This window comes from Parus major, chromosome 1, assembly GCF_001522545.3.
Source record: "Parus major isolate Abel chromosome 1, Parus_major1.1, whole genome shotgun sequence".
Lineage (NCBI taxonomy): Eukaryota > Metazoa > Chordata > Aves > Passeriformes > Paridae > Parus > Parus major.
Genome location: NC_031768.1, coordinates 64,754,454 through 64,772,149, shown reverse-complemented (window position 1 = coordinate 64,772,149; position 17,696 = coordinate 64,754,454). Strand labels below are relative to the sequence as shown.

The 17,696-nt window shown below is 45.7% G+C and overlaps 1 protein-coding gene across 2 annotated transcripts in view; it reads right to left on the bottom strand.

Moving 5' to 3' along the window:
• The window catches only part of SMAD9 (SMAD family member 9), a 36,704-nt gene extending 24,358 nt beyond the window's left edge, over window positions 1-12,346 (bottom strand). For both annotated transcript variants that reach the window (XM_015635836.2, XM_015635845.2), the window contains exon 1: window positions 12,257-12,346. The gene's annotated coding sequence lies outside the window, so the exon portion shown is untranslated. The remainder of the gene's footprint in view (window positions 1-12,256) is intronic.
• Between the last annotated feature and the right edge of the window lie 5,350 nt (window positions 12,347-17,696).

Below are 17,696 nucleotides of genomic sequence, written 5' to 3'. Positions count from 1 at the left end.
GTAACTGGATAGTTACTAATGCCTCTAGACAAAACCAAAGTCTACTCCAAACACTTAGAGGGCACACGTGAGAATGAAGTAAAATCAGTGTGATTTATCATAGGGAAAAAAAGCCCTCAATCTGTTTGTAAAACATAATGTGGATAAAATTCAGTCAGGCAGGCTCTGACCTTTGCAGGAGCAGGCTCAGCCTAAAGAGCCCAGCACCAGCCCCATGCAGACATCCTGTGCAGTGGAGGTGTCTGTTCCTCACTGTCCTGCTGGGAACCTGTGGAGGATCCACCATCACACTGCTGCCATTGCCAGCGGCACCAAACCCCATCTTCACAGGAGAAAATAAAACAGTGCTGGGATCACTGTGGATCAACCCTGAAAGCAGCAACAGGAAGCAAGGAAAGCCTGGGATGAAAGCCCACTGGACCAGTAGCAGTGTAGGAGTCTCTGCTCTATGCTGAGAGGGAAAATGGCTCACACTTCTTATCTGAGGGGGGCTCCTGGGCATTGGCATGTGTAAACAACTGTTCCTGATAAGTTAATGCAACATTACAATCATCAGATGTGAAAACACACAAGTTCACATAAAAGTATTGTCCCGAGATTTTCTTTTCCATTTTGACCAAGGTTTTAAATAAACACATTAATCTCGTTCAGTCAAATTAAATAACTCAACAGTGACATCAGTATGAGTCTGAGCACTATTGTTGCTAGTGGGAGAGTTGCCAAGATTATGTGTATAAAAGCAAAAGCCATGCTTTGCAGACCATGTGATGTAGTCTCAGATAAGTACATTGCACAATTTCCTACCACGCTCCCCCCAGTTTCTTCTATAATCTTTTTCCCCCAAATTCAACTGACATATAAAATATAAATGGTATTAAATAAACTAAACAGCTTTCAAATAATATTATCAGAACATCCTAGTTTAATATTATTAAATTACATAGTACTGCACACTATTCCCCAGACTAAGCCCCGTGTTGCTACGCTTAGATTCTCCACAGCAAAATAGCGAGGCAGCTGCTCTGCTCCAGGGCCACAATGACAGAGATGTCAATTCACAATTTAATTTTAACAGTCTTTCAGGACAGCAGTTAAGCTTAAGCCGTATGCCTTTGGTAACAGGCAACTTGCCTACCCAACTGGAATGTTTCGAACCCGCACCAGATGTATCTTCTGTGCCGATGATCCATTGTTTTTCTCGATGCTCAATGCAGTTTAGAGTGGCAGCAGGGAGGGAAGTGTTACAGTTTTGATCCACATTCCCAGCACATCTCCATTATACAATGATGGAAGTTCTGGTCTAGTCAGGTTTATCTCCCTCAGTGACAATATGACGTGCCATCATGAGGATGAGTCAGGCATCGCTCAAGATACATTCCTAACACGATTTCCTCCTCTGGGACTACAGGGAAGGCTTTGTCTATCTGTCAGCTAAGTGACTGGTCAACACTAAACACAGTCAGTCTTCCATGTTGTAAATCTTAATTCCATCACTGAGTTTAGCCTAAGATCTGAAGCTTGATTTAGGGAAGAGGACTTACGGGACATAAGCATGGACTCACCGTTTTGTTTCTGTGGCCTGCAGGAGAAGGTAGGACTGGAAACATGCCAGCCCAGTTCACTGGCTCCATTCTCCCTAAATATAGGGTTGTCTACTATTGTTGTGGCACAACAGCGGTGGGAAACATCTCCAGGCACAGGAACTTTACTGCCTGTAGCATGTTGTTACCACAGCATCTGGAATGGCTTTGGTCTGTGCCAGCAGCACTCCCTCAAACCACTCTCGTGCGTAGTTCAAGAGTTAGGAGGGAACAGGGGTCACTCCTAAGAAAAAGTCAGCACAGAGGTTTGGAGGCAAACAACCATTGCACAGAAGTAAGTCTTAAGACCAAGAACAGTACAAGGCATGTTTAATTTATTAGTATAGAAGCAGTTTTTCAGTAGAATTTACTTGACCACATAAACATGTCCAAATTTTTGACACCTGACCTACTCATCCTCAAGTCCCTAAGTAAGTATTTGAGAAAAATATTTGTGTACATGTCACAGAGCATTCCACCTAAAGGTAAATACCCAGAAAAAAAATAAAATAGCAAAACCAGGCACAGCACACAGCTAATGCTGTGCGAGATGAGGCACCTCAATGACTGACTGAATGACTACAAGGCTTAAGAGCCAGAAAAATTAACACCAAGTGGAAGGGACTACAATATTTTCTCCTTCTCATATGCTCATTTTTCACCTTCCAGAGTAGAAACAGCCCATAGGTCCTCAGGTCAACAGGAGAAATGTGTTGCTCCAAGAACTCCACTTCTACTGTGGTACTAAAGAACCTGACATGCTGGGAGCAAAGACCACCACAATTGTGGGCTTAAGATTTCCTAACTGGAGCCAGATCCTGATGCAGTCAATAAGAGGGATTTGAGAGCCCATGGGAATTAAACATTCCCTCCTCTATGTGTCATGCCAACATTCTGACATCTCTTCCATGGAAAGATTTTGTGAATTTTACCTAATGTAAAAAAGATCCATTGTGTCAGGGAAGACTCACATCACACCTCAGCAGAATGCCCATGCAGTCCAACATGCTGATGAAGCTTCCTCTAATTCAGTTGTCAAAGAATCACAGAATCATAGAATATCCTGGGTTGGAAGAGACCCACTAGGGTCATGAAAGCCAATTCTTGGCCCTGCACAGGCCACCCCAAGAGTCACACCATGTGCCTCAGAGCGTTGTCCAAACACATCTTGAACTCTTGTCATGCTTGGTGCTGTGACCACTTCCCTGGGGAGTCTCTTCCAGTGCCCAGACACCCCCTGGGTGAAGAAACTTTTCCTAATACCCAACCTAAACCTCCTCTGACACAGCTCCATACCATTCCCTCAGGCTGGGGGAATTTCACTCCCATAGGCACAGCAGGGAAATTGTACCAGTCCTTGTTAAATTTCACTCTAAGCTTTCTGCAGAAGTCAAAAGGAAAACTTCCATGGATACTAATGAAAACAGACTTAAGACACCACTGTAAAAGCGAAGTGTCCAACCTCCCTCGAAAGCATATCTGTGTATGGGTATGTAAGCACAGATGTGGGCAGATGTGTGTGTGCTTCTGGTCTCGGCATAAAGCTTCCAGGTGCTGCCTCCACTCCAGCACTTGCCTGGGCAAACTGCATGGTGAGAGGCATGGCTATCTGTCTCAAGAATGCCTGACATCATCAGTCTCAGTGTCACTGAACAGCTAAGTAAGGCCACAGAGAGAGATTTCTCAGAGGGTCGTCTAGACATAAGCTGTGCAGTTCTTGGAGATGCATGCGGCAGTGAGACAATTATAGCTGGAAGTCTGACACTCAGCACCTAAATCACAACAGAACTGGAAGGGAGAAAGTCGTTTCAGTCAATCAGTGTGAGGAGGAATGCAGTGAACATGCTCTTGGTTAGTTATTTTTACCTAGCACTGACTCGGTTACTTCTACCTGCTATGAAAGAGAGAAGCACGCGAGTTTTCTTGAATTAACTGATTCTTGGTATGTTTTCAAATGTGCCCAGCTGGCAGCAGCCCACACACACCCAGGGCTGGCAAAGAACCTCCAAATCATCACTGCCACTCGCTATGGGGATCTTCCACACATCAGCAGGGAAAAGGGCTCTAAAACAAACAAAAACCAACAAAAGTGTGTACAAATACGTGGGTCTCAAAGGAGTGGTGAACCTCACCAACCTTGCCTTGGGCCTCATGCACCAACCCTTTTTGGTTTTTTTGCCCACATAGCAACTTGGAGCTGGACAGCAGAGGTTTCACATGTACATTCATTCCAGGAGAGCAGTGTGAAAGCATGTGCCTGAGCAGCACAGTTCAGTAATCACTGCTCAGCAACAGTGGCCACATGTTATTTTTGAAGCACGTAAATCACTTGTTCCACTCATGGCACCCTCAACATCAATTGGGATCCCCCAAGGCTTTTTGTTCTCCTTGGGACCCACCTGACAAGGGTGCTCTTATGAATCTATCTGAAACCAATGTCTTTCACACACACATGAGAAAATACAGTGAGTGAATTATTCATTGAAATGTTACCAACTTCTTCCAGAACCACAGAACTGAACACCCAGGGTTTTAATTTAACAGGACGTAAAAAAGGTGTTGTTTGTTTTTTTTCTTTATTAAGAAATTAAATTTTTTCCCAGTTTGACCCTGGACTGCTCCAACTGAAAACAGATGCAATGACAGGAGGTAGAGTGTTTGAGGCTCAAATTTATCCATGTTTCGCACAGCCCCGGCAACATCTTGTCGTTTATTCCTGTAAGCTTAAATGAATCAGGCAAGCTTTTAAAATTCACTTTCTTGAGTCTTTTTCAAGTTTGTTGAGAAAACCCTTTGACAGTGAACTTTATGTGCAGGCATCAATATCACAAAGCAAATCTCACAGCACCTCACGCTTCTCAGCCAGTTGTTCACCCTGTGGAGCCTTCACCTGAACTCACTGCCTCCCAAATACAGTAAGAACAAAGTTTTATGCTAGTGACTAAAAATTTGTGACATCCACATAATTTTTCTGAGCTCATATAACCACAAGTATTACTACATCTACTCAGCATCTTTTAGCTTCTCTTGACAGGAATAACACATTCTTAATTGATATAAAAAAGGAAAGATTCAGGTATACAAGCTGCACACCTTAACACACCTACGTGCACTTCCACAGACCAAACACTTGCAGAAGTGTTTCAGAAGCGTAAATTCTGTTGCAAAAGAGAATTAAGTACCCAGGTCATGTTTGGTATGCCCATGATGCCCGACTAGGAAGGTATGTACCAATTCCTGCTGTGGGACTGCTCTGGATGAGAACATTGGCAGATGCTTCAACAAAGCTTTGTTAGTGTGATCTAAGAAGGGGAGAACAGAGATTCATGGGCATGGTAACAGTACCCCCATGTACAAAGGCTGTTGCAGACAGGATAGGGGCAATCCAGCTCTCACATAAGTTTCTCATGAAAAATCAGGGAATAGAATAGATACATGTTGCTGCTGGAAGTCTGTGATTGCATTTTACACAGCTTGCTTTAAGAATAACTGTGCTGGCCTTGGGGAGGAAGAAGGGACTGAAAATCCCTTGATATGAGTCTTATGATCCTACATCCCCTACCACAACCAAGCAAAAAGGCCTCTCTCTTCAGAAGCAGCACTGGGCTAGCCTAGCTACACTGGCTCTGACCCCTGGGCTACTTGAATCCAGCTGCTGGGAATGGCAACAAAAACCAGAGGGCTGGATGTTCCCACCAATTCCTGCCTTTGAAAATCTCCCACAATATCTGAAGGCATCCTACAAAATTATCATCACCAAAGTCTGTGTAAAAAAATTAAACTGGACCAATTTATCACTAGGATCTCTCCCTGACTGCACTTCCTTCCTTGGTATTAATTTTTAAAGGAAACGAGTGACTGTGATGTTTATAAGGAGTGAACTGCACAGTGTTCCCTGTCTGGGCCACACCGAAGTTTCTAAGATGCAATCCCACAGGGACACATCCTCTCCTCTGCCTCACACCCTGCTCCCTGCAGGCAGGAAGAAGACCCATTCACCCAGTCCCTGCCTTACCCCTTCCTGAGGCTGCCTTGCTCAGACTCAGACTGGCACCTCCGAGGAAGAGCCCCTCTCTCAGCTGCTTTCCTCCAGCAGAGCTGAAGGCTAAGGAGCATTCAAGCCATGGAGGAGCTCTGGGGATGTATCTGTGGGAGGCATTGCGGTGATGAGGAGATGCATCAACCTGCCCTAGGAAGCCAAAATGTCTTCTCATGGCTCTGGCTATCCCCTTTTTATAGCCAGTCAGTCCCTGCATTCCTCACATACCCACCATTCCCAGAGAAACAGTAGCAAAGCCCATTGGTGCTTCTAAAAATGGAATGGTTAAAAATACGCAAAAAATAGAATTCCTGCTTTTAAAATAAAAGCTAACTTGTCTCTAATACAAAGCATGCAGCCAAGTGCCTCCAGAACAAACACTTCACAAAGGAAGAAGGGGACTTGAAAAGAATTTCAGCTTCAACACTGGTCTAAAGTTTATAGCCACACTAATCAGGTTCTGTAATCCTTGTTATCAATCACTGGCATTCTTGGAGTCATTCCCAAGTACTCATTTTAGGAAAAGGATTTGCTTAGATTTAGATGTTAAGAATGTTGTGAATAAGGATACATCTAAAGGACAATTACTTCACCAAGGATGTGGCCCTCTAGTGTGATGGGAACCTATTCTGGAAGTTTAGTGTCTTGTTGGAAGAGAATATGCTTTTGAAGACCTGGTTGTGCCTTTACAGTGCACACAGGGAAAGAGGATAAAGCAAATGTTCTCATATTGTCTGGTAGCACATCCCACCTCAGGGAGGTCTGTCTGAAGCATTACTCAATTCTGGTGTTAACACAGCAGACATCTCTTGCAGATGATTTAGCATCTCACAGCTTGGAAAATGAAATACAGATCAATTGATCACATGGATCATGGATGAAATACTCAAAAGGAAGAACTCCCCCTCTGACTGGCAGCAAGACTGGGGAGGAAGCAACAGTGCTTCTGGCCACCTCTCCTTCTCTCCAGGTAAAACAGCCTGCATAAGTGGGACAGATTTCACACACCAAATACTTTCTGTATACTCACTCTAGCAGCTGTCCATGGAATTGCACTAGCATTTCATTGTGTTCAAACCATATCACAGTCAAATCTGTTTTTCCTAAAAGGCTTCCATTGTGCATCACTGTGGGAAATGGCTAATGCAATAAGATTGACATATAGGTTCTCCTGCATCAACATCCGCAGCAATCTGTGCTAATTGAGCCCTCAGTGGCTTGTGAAACCCTGAAGGGGGGAGGAAAGGTGGAGCATCCACAGGGCCCACATCTGCAGGAAATAACTGTGTGGAGAAGAGGTAAGCACTAGTATTAGTGTGCTTTATCTGTCTAAAGATCTGATTCAGTATCAGGAATTGCCTTGGTCAAGGGACCAGGATATTTTCTATGAAAAATATCTAGATATTCTTGGACTGTCTGTGGAAGTTACTTCCCAACAACAGGGCTAAGAACAAAAGGAGCAAGAACATGCCTATCTAGTTCCCTCCTATGGAGGAAAGAAGGAGATAGCTGGCCATTCCCAGTGACTTCAGCTGAAGATGTGGGTGCTCAGATTCTCTGTAAACCAGAATGCCTACTTATGAGATTAAACAGGCTTCATATGCCTACATTTGAGCCTGGGAGTAGAAAACGAAGGCTGGATTCTCTTGAGCATGTAAGATGACATGTCATGTTCACTACCAGCTTCACAAAACACCGAGCAGAACGCACAAATTAGGCCCCGAGCCCTTAAAACAAATATTTCAGTGTTCTTCAAATCCATCCCAGGATTCCAAGGAATACCCCATCTTTTCATGGCTGTTTCTGCCCTTCCTCTCCCCTCCTCTAACACTCAGCTCTGGCCCATGCAGCTCCTACAGCCCAAGGCTTCCAAGGAGGCCACCACGAAGAAGCTTGAGGTGGTCCTGCAGGGCCATGCAGCAGGACAGGCATGGGAGCCACAGGCTGCAGCCTTCCATGGGGATGGATCTTGTTTTCTCTACTCTAGATGTCTCTGTGAAGGCCTCATGCCCTGTGTGAAGTAATTCAGGATCCATTGATGAAAGGGAGATAACTCAGCTACCTCATACACGCTGCAGGGTGAGAAACTGCAAGCTGCAGCTGGGCCAGAGTAATTTGACAGAGACAAGTAGGTTTGGATAGGCAAGACCAGCAAGTAACCATAAGAGAGTTTTGAAAAGCCACAAGAACTGCTTGTGCCTCAGGTCAGTTTTGTGCCTATTGGGCAGCGTGTGGGATTGCTTCCTGCCACAGCCTCAGGGTAAACAGCTTTACCTCAGGTGCCTCTATTTATGCGTCTGTGCCACAGGTACCCTGACAGGGATGGCTTTGTAAAGCATGATCAGCTCTTCTGATGAGGAATGCCACAATGAAAGGCTAAAAGAAAAAAACAAAAAAAAAAAAAAAAAAAGGTTGGGTTTTTTTGGTTTTGTTTTTCTGATTTTGTTTTTTTTTTCTGTTTGTTTGTGGGGGTTTATTGTTTTGGGTCTTTTTGTTAAGGGAAGGCACAGCAAGAAAACACACATAAAGAAAGATTAAGTATTGTTGAAATGTATTGACCTCAGCTGCAGGGTTATTCACATTATAAAGGATTCTTCATTAGGTGGAGCTTTGCAGCTTGCAGACAAGGCCTTCTGGCACGGGCACCTCCATCACCAGCTCCTGCCTGCTGTTCTGCACAGCACGGCTGCGTGACCCAGCACACCACCAGGCCCAGCAAACACAGAACCACCGTTATCAAGAAGTGGCCAATCTGGCTCCCATTGTAGCCAGGTAATGAGGGTGAAAGGAAGCCTGAAGCAGAACAAACTCTAATGACCCATGGGTCTGTTAATTTTCTTTCCTCCTCATTTCTCTCTTTTAATGGACAGCGAGTTTGAGGCCAACAGTTGTGGGGAACTCGGGATGTGGGGAATATTTTCAAAACCTATACAAAGGCCAGGCATACAGAGAGACTCCAGGATGGGAGATGTTTCAGAAAGGAAAGCAAAAGAGGCAGGATTTTGGCAGGGGTGATGGTGACTGGGAGCAAAATGTAGGTGGGAGAAGAAAGCTTGTTGGGAAATGGGAGGTTGCAGTATCAAGCTGGAAGCTTGCCACAATGTGGACTAATGCCTTGGCAGCTGCAAACAAAAGGAAGGAGGAATGTAAGAAGTAACACGAAGAAAAACTGTCAAGAGATATCTGGAAGTATCAGGACCTGTGAGGAAACAGAAGAGGCAAAGATGATGCTAAGTTTGGCAGAGGGAGGATGGTGATACTACTGACAAGGAAAAAAGAGTGGGAAGGAAACAAGTTCTGAATGGAAAGATGTGGGAAAGATAAGGAAAGATAAGGCTTTGCTTCTCCCAATCTGAAGCACACCTCGATCTTAATGCTGTTTCAGAAAGACAGAGATCAATTATCAGATTTTCTTCTTCTGTTTTTTCTTGGTTTTTTTTAAGTTAGGGTAGCTGCATAAATTGGGAAGTCTCCTTCACTCCATGTCCACCTCCACCATGTCCTTGCTGTGCCCTTGTCCAGAGGAACTGAACCTCAAAGAGAACTGCTCAACCTTACATCTGTCTAAGGTGCAGAAACCTACACATGGGCCCATAGAACAATGTGCCTGATGGTTCACCTGCTTTAATTAAAATGCAAACATTAGTCAGGATCTCTGTCTGGGCTCTGATCCTGCAATCTATTAAATCCACTCATCTTCAAAAGCACAGCCAGATTTTTAGCTGCTATAATAAATAATACACAGGGCCCAAATCTCTTTAAGTCACCTTACCACCTGCAAAATTCCAACAGTATTCACCATTCAAACAAAATTGCAGACAAAATATAAGATGGGAAATAATTTGGCATATTTTTGAAAAATTAATTTTGTTGCACTCTTTTCAAAGTCTACTACTTCCTTACTACTGTTCTCAAAGACAGTAATAGGACCACAATGATTATCTCAAATAGTTTTGTTATTAATACCCCTTAGTGTTCATGTGCAGTAACACTAATAATTCTTTATACCTGCCTGTATCAGGAAATCAGGCAGTTTCAGAACAGAGCAACCTTTACTACACATATTTTTGCCATGTTGTTTTCAGTTAAAATATTTATGATGCATTGTTTGTGGGTTTTTTTTCCTTCCCCCACCCTGTAATTATTATTTGTAAAGGGTATATATTGCAGAGAAAATGGGATCTCTCTATGCAATCGCTGTATTTTTTGCAGCAGACAAATTATAGAGCATATATATATATATATAAATATATGTATTTCTGTCTCCTCTTATTCTTTGAAGTTTCTTTGAAACAGGGTGCCCAGTACTGCTGATGCTGGAATTACTGTTAGTCAGTATCAGCACGGGTGATAAACTCTAGCTAGTGTTTTGGTTAGAGGTCACTTGTAATTAGTAGTCATTGTCCTTTGAATTTAACAATGGAAAAATAAAACTTTATAGCGATAGATTAGCCTGGCCATCAAAATTACAGCACTTTAGCACTCAGGAGAGAGGACTGCATGATACACTATCTCTCTGTCTGATAACAGCAGATAGCTAAGAATTCAAATGCGAGATGCAGAAAGCCTGTAAAAGAATAAAAGGAGAGAAAGGGCGATTAACTGCCCAGATGTTATGTGATACATTATATTGACACTTCTACACTCCTCTTTTAGTGAGCTGGGCCTCATCTTGTACCCACTGAAGCAAAAATGGGGCACTACTGCCAGTTTCTGTGAGAGCAGCTTTCAAACCCGAGATGCTACCGAGTTCCTCCACACCACATCCCCACCTTCTGCAGATACTTGGCACGTGTGTGCATGACTCTCAGTGAAATACTAATTCTCAACTTCTTCACAAAGTTATGTAGTTGACAGGTTTGTGCATATTCGATTCAGTTGCTGCAGGTAAATAAAAGCTATCTCCACCTTGTATCAGTTTACAAATACTGACACGGATTCTACGCATCCATCGGGAAATGTCCCAGTTTGCATGCATCATAAGGATATGATAAGGATTTGAGAGAAAACACCTTGCCCCTTATTCCAGGCATCTTTGCAGAATTACTGTTTATCAGCTCATGTGCGAGTTAATAAAGTAAAGGAGAAAATGCTTCTAATTCCATCACAAAGGATAGACGGGAATGGGAACTACTGCCAAACCCAGTAAATACAAGATATCCTTCTTGATACAACTGACTTTAAAGGTATTTTGGGGCATGTTTATTTTAACTACTAACTCAAATTAACTCAATATTTAAAAAAACCAAGAAACAAACCACAAACATCCCCAGCCTCTGCTTTACAATCTAACAGGAAGCAAAGATGAACCAGCCAGACACTGGTACTTATCAAATCTGAAAGAAGGGAGTTGTCTGGCTGGATCTAAACGGATGAGGTTTGTTTGAGTGATGACATTTGTCCTACCGTTGCTGAGGAGAAGAATTTTCTGGCACTTTCTTCATCTTATGCTCCTGAAGATGGGAAGATTATTCCTATCACACAAACACTTTTACATATATAGAGAGGCACATTTCCACACATCGGAGATGCTGAAGAGTACTGAAACATGCCTTATCTGCAGTGTCCTTCCCAAACCACTGCAAACTTGAATACATTCCCAAGCCGTGCACATCATTTCCCACTTCTGCCAAGGGAGAGCTCCTTCACTAAAGGCTTGACCATTCTGGGCTGAAATATTTCTTTCACTAATTTATAAGATGCAAGTAATTAACAGCGGGCGTGCACGTCTGTGCGTGTGCACGCGTCCATGCGTGTGTCAATTATTTTTATTTCCACTAATGCCTCTTTTAAAGCAGACCTGGCTAGCATCAAGTAAATTTAGCCATAAAATCAAAGCAGGAAAACATAGAGTTACCAAACAATATCCGAATTGTTACCAATGAGCCGAACTCTGAATTCCCCCCACTTAGAGCTGCCTGGGCTCGGAGATAAAATTACAGTGATTTATAATTTGCCATATCGAGGGCTATTGTTTTTGGAAATGTTGGTTACTCGCTAACATGTAACGTTCTAACTTCGGAGCCAAATGACAAGAAGCCAATCAGAGTCACCGTTTGTAGCTGGAATAAAAACCTCGAATCCCAGCAATTCTGCTCCGGTTTGCCCGGAGCGTATCCAGAAGCGGGATTTCTTGAACAGAAAATAACCTCTGAAAGAAAAAGTATTTGCAAACGTGTCATGTGGGGCTCTGTTGTTTCTTTTTTTTTTTTTTTTTTTTTTTCCCTCCCCTCTCCTACTTAAACGAGAAAGAAAGAAATCCTGACAGCGGGAAGACTTGTCAGCGTTTAGCCATGCATAAAAATGTTTTTCCCCGCGCTCCTCCTTTCGCTCGCCGTCCTGGCGTCGGTCTGTCTCATCTCTCTGCTCTGCGGCCCCAGCCCCCGCCCGCACACCGCCCCAGCACAGCAGCGGGGCCGGGGCCGCCAGCCGGGGGGACACCGGCCCGGGGCGCCGCCGGGGCTGCCCCGCCGGGCGCACGGGGGGATGCCGCTCCCGCCGCTGCCCCGGCACCCGCCACCGCTCGGGATGCGGGACAGCCCCGGCGCGAAGTTTGGGCGACGACAGCGGCGGCACCGTCCCGTCCGCTTCCCCCCTCCGCCCTTCCCGGGACGCGGCCGGGAGCCCCGGCTCTTACCTGCCGCGGGCGCGGGCTGAGGTCTCGGCGCGCCGCGGGCGGGAGCGGGGCTGCAGCTGTGCGGCGGGGCCAGGGCGCAGCGGCAGCGGCAGCAGCAGCCCCGGCCGGCGTCAGTCAGGCGGGAGCCGGCAGGCTGTATTAGTGCGCCGGGCTGGAGCGCGGCCAGCAGCGCCGCGGCCGCTGGCCCGCCCCTCGCCCCCCCGCCCCCGGCCGCGCCGCCCCCGCCGCGCTCTCACACACAGACACACACACACACACACAGACACACAGACACCATCGCATGTCCGCACACTCGCACCGCTCACACGCACGCACATCCACGCAGATACAGACACACACACACGCTCAAACACAGTCGGACACTGTCGCGCTCACGAACACGCGCCCACGGCGAGTTACACACACACTCGTACACACTCACACACACAGAGTCGTACTCATACACCGTGCGCCTCCCGCACCCGCAGCCACCGCACGCCGCCCCGCGCCGGGCTCATCCCTAGCACACGCCGAGTTCTGCCCCTCCGGCACTCGGGCTCCCCGTGACAGAGCTCGCCCCCGAGCACAGGCACACACCACCCTTCCCCGCGGAACCCGCCCTTCACGTCCCCCGCCGCCGCTCGCCCCCAGCCCCGCGCCCCGCGGGAGCGCAGCCGCCTCGGGGGCCGCCGTTCCGCCCGCCCGGGATTCCCGCCGGGGATGTGCCCCGATCCCTGCCCTGCACGGGGCCGGCCAGGCGTTTGTGTGTGACCGCCGGGCCGTCGCGGGACAGGTCCTTCGCCCAGTGCCTCCGCAGCCGGCCCTTCCCCGGGGTCCTTCTCGCCAGCCTCCGAGCCCCCGAGGATGGACACCGTGGCCAAGCGGGGCGTGGGCCAACTTCAACCCCGTCCTGCGCTGCTGCGAGTGCTGCTGAGCCCGGTTTTGGGCACAGGGACAAACGCCGTCTGCGGGCAAAAGCTTGGAATCGAAGCCGTCCCTCTGGGACGGCTGGACAGTACAGCTGCAGGGGGTTTGGGGATCAGACTGCGCCTTCCGACGCCGGGCTGTGCGGGGATCCCATCATTTCTCGGTCTGGTCAGAGGACGACAGCAAACTGCAGCTGGCACTGATGAGCAGCTGCATTTCCTGCTCCAGAGATTACCTATTAAACCCTCGTATTCCCTAGAAGTAAGCATCCCTAGCTATGTAGCGTATTGCATTAGCCGTAATAAGGAAGGGCTGAAAGAAGGGAAGTCAAGTGGCTTCAAGGACTCGAGACATAAAAGCTACTCATGAAATTTGGGCTCCAGGCAGTGCTAGGAACAGGCACTTGCCTGAACCTGACCCTGGCTGCATTGAGGGGCTCCAGTTAAATTGCACTGTGCCTCTTGAGGTCAATCAATAAATATGATTAAAGATACCATCCTGCTGACATTTTCACCAAAATTTTTTACATTGTAAAACATGACAGCAAAGCTAATGTTGTTTGAGTAGACATCAAAAAGCCACAATGCAATTACAGCTCCGCAGCTCAGTTTTATCAAAGCATGCGTGCGTGAGGGCTGCGGTGCAATAAGGAGATACAATGTAATGCCCCAAAATATCTCTGTTTCCTGCTTTGGATTAAAATGTCTTCAACTACGGGTGACTTCCCCACTGCTTGCTGGGCTTCTCCTACAGGAGACTTCTTGATGAAGTGGCAGAAGAGATGCTGTTAATTAAAAATCACTGTACATATTAACAAATTACCAATCACACTTTCTAACTCGGTGTGCTTTCAGATTTTATGTCTGCAATGCTGTTTATTTTTATCTGGAGACATCACACTGCAAATGTATACACAATATACAGTTGTGGGGGGCAGGGGGCACGGGTCGGCAGAGGTGTGGTGTGCTACTTACTGAGGCACAACCAAATTCTGATGTGTCTCACAGCATCTCTTTCAGGTGTTGAAACCTCTGGTTTCTCATGCCCCTGCTCACAGTTTCTGCTACCAAAAAAGGGGTGGCAGGACAAGGTGAGTCTTTAGTCCTGCCACTCGGGTAGCCTGCTGTGCTATCTCCAGTCAATCTTCATTGGTGGGGTACATTAAAATAGCAGTACTGCTACTGGAGCGATCCCAACCAGCAGGGTGGGGTGGGAGTGGGACAGCAGCAGAGCTGCTGCCTACGTTGAGCAATCACTTCCTAAAACTTTGCTTTGATTGAAGCTTCCAGTCAAATAGGCATAAATTGTTTGTGAAATGACTTAATTGCATTCCTGTTTGTGTGGTGGTTTTAACCGTGACATATTGAAAAAAGGTATAGCTAACAGAAGTCACATGGGTAAATATATATATATATATATATATATATATACATTACTGGAGTTTGATTCATTATAGATTATATAGCAGGCAACAATTTTTTTTTTGCACGCAGTTGCATGCAAACATGCAAACACATACATGTTTTATTACAAGAGCTGAATATATGCTGGTGTTGCCTGTGATCTGCTAAACCTTTGGAACAATGGATCTCCTCAGGTGCAGTGCTCATATATCCTGCCTGTCCTTTCCACTCTCTCCACACACACTATCAGAGCCCAGATCCTTGAGCCCACATTTTTTTCTGCATGGCTTTCAAAGCCATAAGGCTTTGCTTCTCCTGCCAGGGCGACTCATCACTTGTCACTCCTCTGCACTGCCTGGGCTCTGCTAATTCCATTTCTCATTTGCCATTATCTCTCTCCCAGTGCCTCATTTCCCATCCTGCCCTTTGAAAAAGCCCTCCCTTAGCCTGCACACGATGTAACTTTCCTTCTCAAATCCCCTCCTGTAAAACATGGACCAGCCTTCTTTACTCATAATGCAAAACCTGATCGGAGTATTCTTATTTTGGTCTGTATTTTGTCTTTTTGTACTGGCTAACTTTGTAAAGAAAATCATCAGTATAAGGTTATTTAGAAAATAGTAAAGACTGGATGTTGCTATAGAAGGGATGGGAGGGCACTAATGTCTTTTAGCGCTGATACTGTGTAAAACATAGAATAACATGAATTTTCCACTTGGAGGGAACTGCAGGTTCCTGAGAACTGTAAATACACAGACTCTGTATGTAGTGCTCCAGGGCTCCAGTGAAGTACTGGCACTGTCCACCACCGAACAAGGGGCAGCTGTTACAACAGCACTGTCGTGTGCCGTGCGATGGAGATCCCTCAAACAGCTCCACGTGTGCTGCTGCGGGCACTAGAAGACTCCTAGCCACAGTATCTTGGATTTACTGCCAGTTACATTTTCCTCAAGGGCTTTCTCCAGGCAAAGACACAGCAGGCACTTGCCTCTGGCAGCAGATTTTTGGGAACAGCAGCATAGTTGTGGTTCTGTTGCCCGCTTTGCCTGTGCCAGAGCCTTGGAAAGTGAGAGCTGTTCCTGTATTGCAGGGTGGAGTCAGACATGCAGGGCAGCATTGCCAAGAAGCAGCTGACTATTCAAGCAGCAGCAGTCCCATCTCACTCTCTACTCGGGTACCCAAACTCCAAGCCCAAACCCTGCCAGTCAGCCTAGCTCTACACCTTTTACTCCCCTTCCCAGGATAGGGCTGGACCAGCCCCAACTCCTTACCCTCAGGTTTGATTGTTTGATATTTCTTGTGCTGTCTGGAAGCTTGGAGCTTACCCTGCTTCTTATTCACAGGCGATTTGGATATCTCAGTATCCTAACTGAGGTCCCGATGGTTTGGACACATCTGTATCAGGTTTAAAAATAAACACTTGAACCATCAGGGAGTCCTCTTTCACACATCTTTTTCTGCACAAGCAGGATGGAACATTTGCTTTTACAAACATGTTTTGTGTGACTCACAACAATTTCCTGCATGTTTATGGTTTAAGATGCTAATTCTCAGAAGAAAAACAGGTGGAAAAAACAGCTGCAATCTTGTGCAACGTGTTGGTGAATGCAGCATTGCAGAGACTGTGCTGGGCAGATGGCTGGTCTGTTCCGTCACAGAAAAGGCAGTACAATTGCTCATCTCATTGCTCTTTGCTTCAGACTCTGCAAGTGAAGCTATAAATCCAGAGAGGCAGAAGAAGGAGGTAGGCAAGCGGGTTTGGAGGTGCATGCCTGAAGGGAGAGAAGGAAAAAAGGGAATCAGCAGCAGAGTGGATGGAGTAACAAGGACCACCTGAGAAAGTTGAAAAACAACAGCTCAGAAATACTAGGAGATACAGAAGGGGAGCAGGCTGAGTGGCTTCATGTACTGCCACCAGGATGGGGATTCTGTCCCTTTTGGGTCAGGTGACGAGATCTGAAATTTGTCATGTAGCTTCATGGCACATTTAATCCAGTGTTGAAAGAGGTGCCAAGAAGTGAATGAGCATACTGTGGTATGGACAAATGGACTTATTCTTGATACTTTCAACTACCAGATGAAAAAGACTCTGCAAAATATTTGGACTGGCCAGGTTACTATAGTTTTTATAAGTGGAAAGGATAATTTCCTATCCAGTACCATAACAAGACTTTTGTTAGTGTATGTATGTAAGTACTGCCTAAAGTAACTGCACAAGAATGAAATCATATTTATGATTTAAGATTTTGTAGGCAATTTCTGCTCTGAGCTAAACCTCCATAAATTATAAGGAATTCCAGGGAAATTTGTCTTCATCTTATTATACCAGAGCTCCAGAGGGTCCCTTGATTTTTTTCCTTTTCTTTGATCCACATACAATGGCTTTAATTCTCCTGAGCTTTAAGTGCACTGAGATCCATCTACCTGTCTCGTTATTCGTGCTGAAGTCGTTCTCTGCTGCAGAGAATAGGACTTGAGATGCTCAGAACAATATGATTGTTGAGATGTCTTTGTATTCCAAGAGATATGGATCGACCCCAGACTAGCTGAGATTAGTTGGAAGAACAGGATCTTCCAGCTGACAGTCTTACTTTCTCCTCAAAACTATGAGACCATGAGGAGGAAGGGGACAGAGACAATCTACTTGCATTTCTTGCTCCTTTAGCATAGCAATATTGATGCATGTTTGCCTTAGAAGGCAAACTCTGAAAGGATTCTGTTTCCACCCTTTTTAACCATCACTGTCTGAAACCTGTGATAAATCACCTCCCTGATGTTTGCTTGACCTGGATGAAATATTTATGTGCCTCTGGCTCAGCTGGCATTGATTCAAGAACCGCTGTAATCCCCTGCCTTCACTTCACCTTCTGAACTTCACACCTAATGTTGAGAACAATCAGATGAATTCTCAGCCATTTTATCTAAGTCCATTCTTTATCTTACTAACCTGAGCAGTTTTCTTGTTGCTGAGGACTTGCTTGAATGAAAAGAAAAAGTATGGATGAAACAATACACAAAGATTCACTGGCAGTAAGAATGAACCACTGTCCTTCGACTTCACATATATACAGAGGTCCCAGGACTTCCCTGAACTGTGGCATCAGAGCCAACAGCTATGGTTGAGCTAGAGC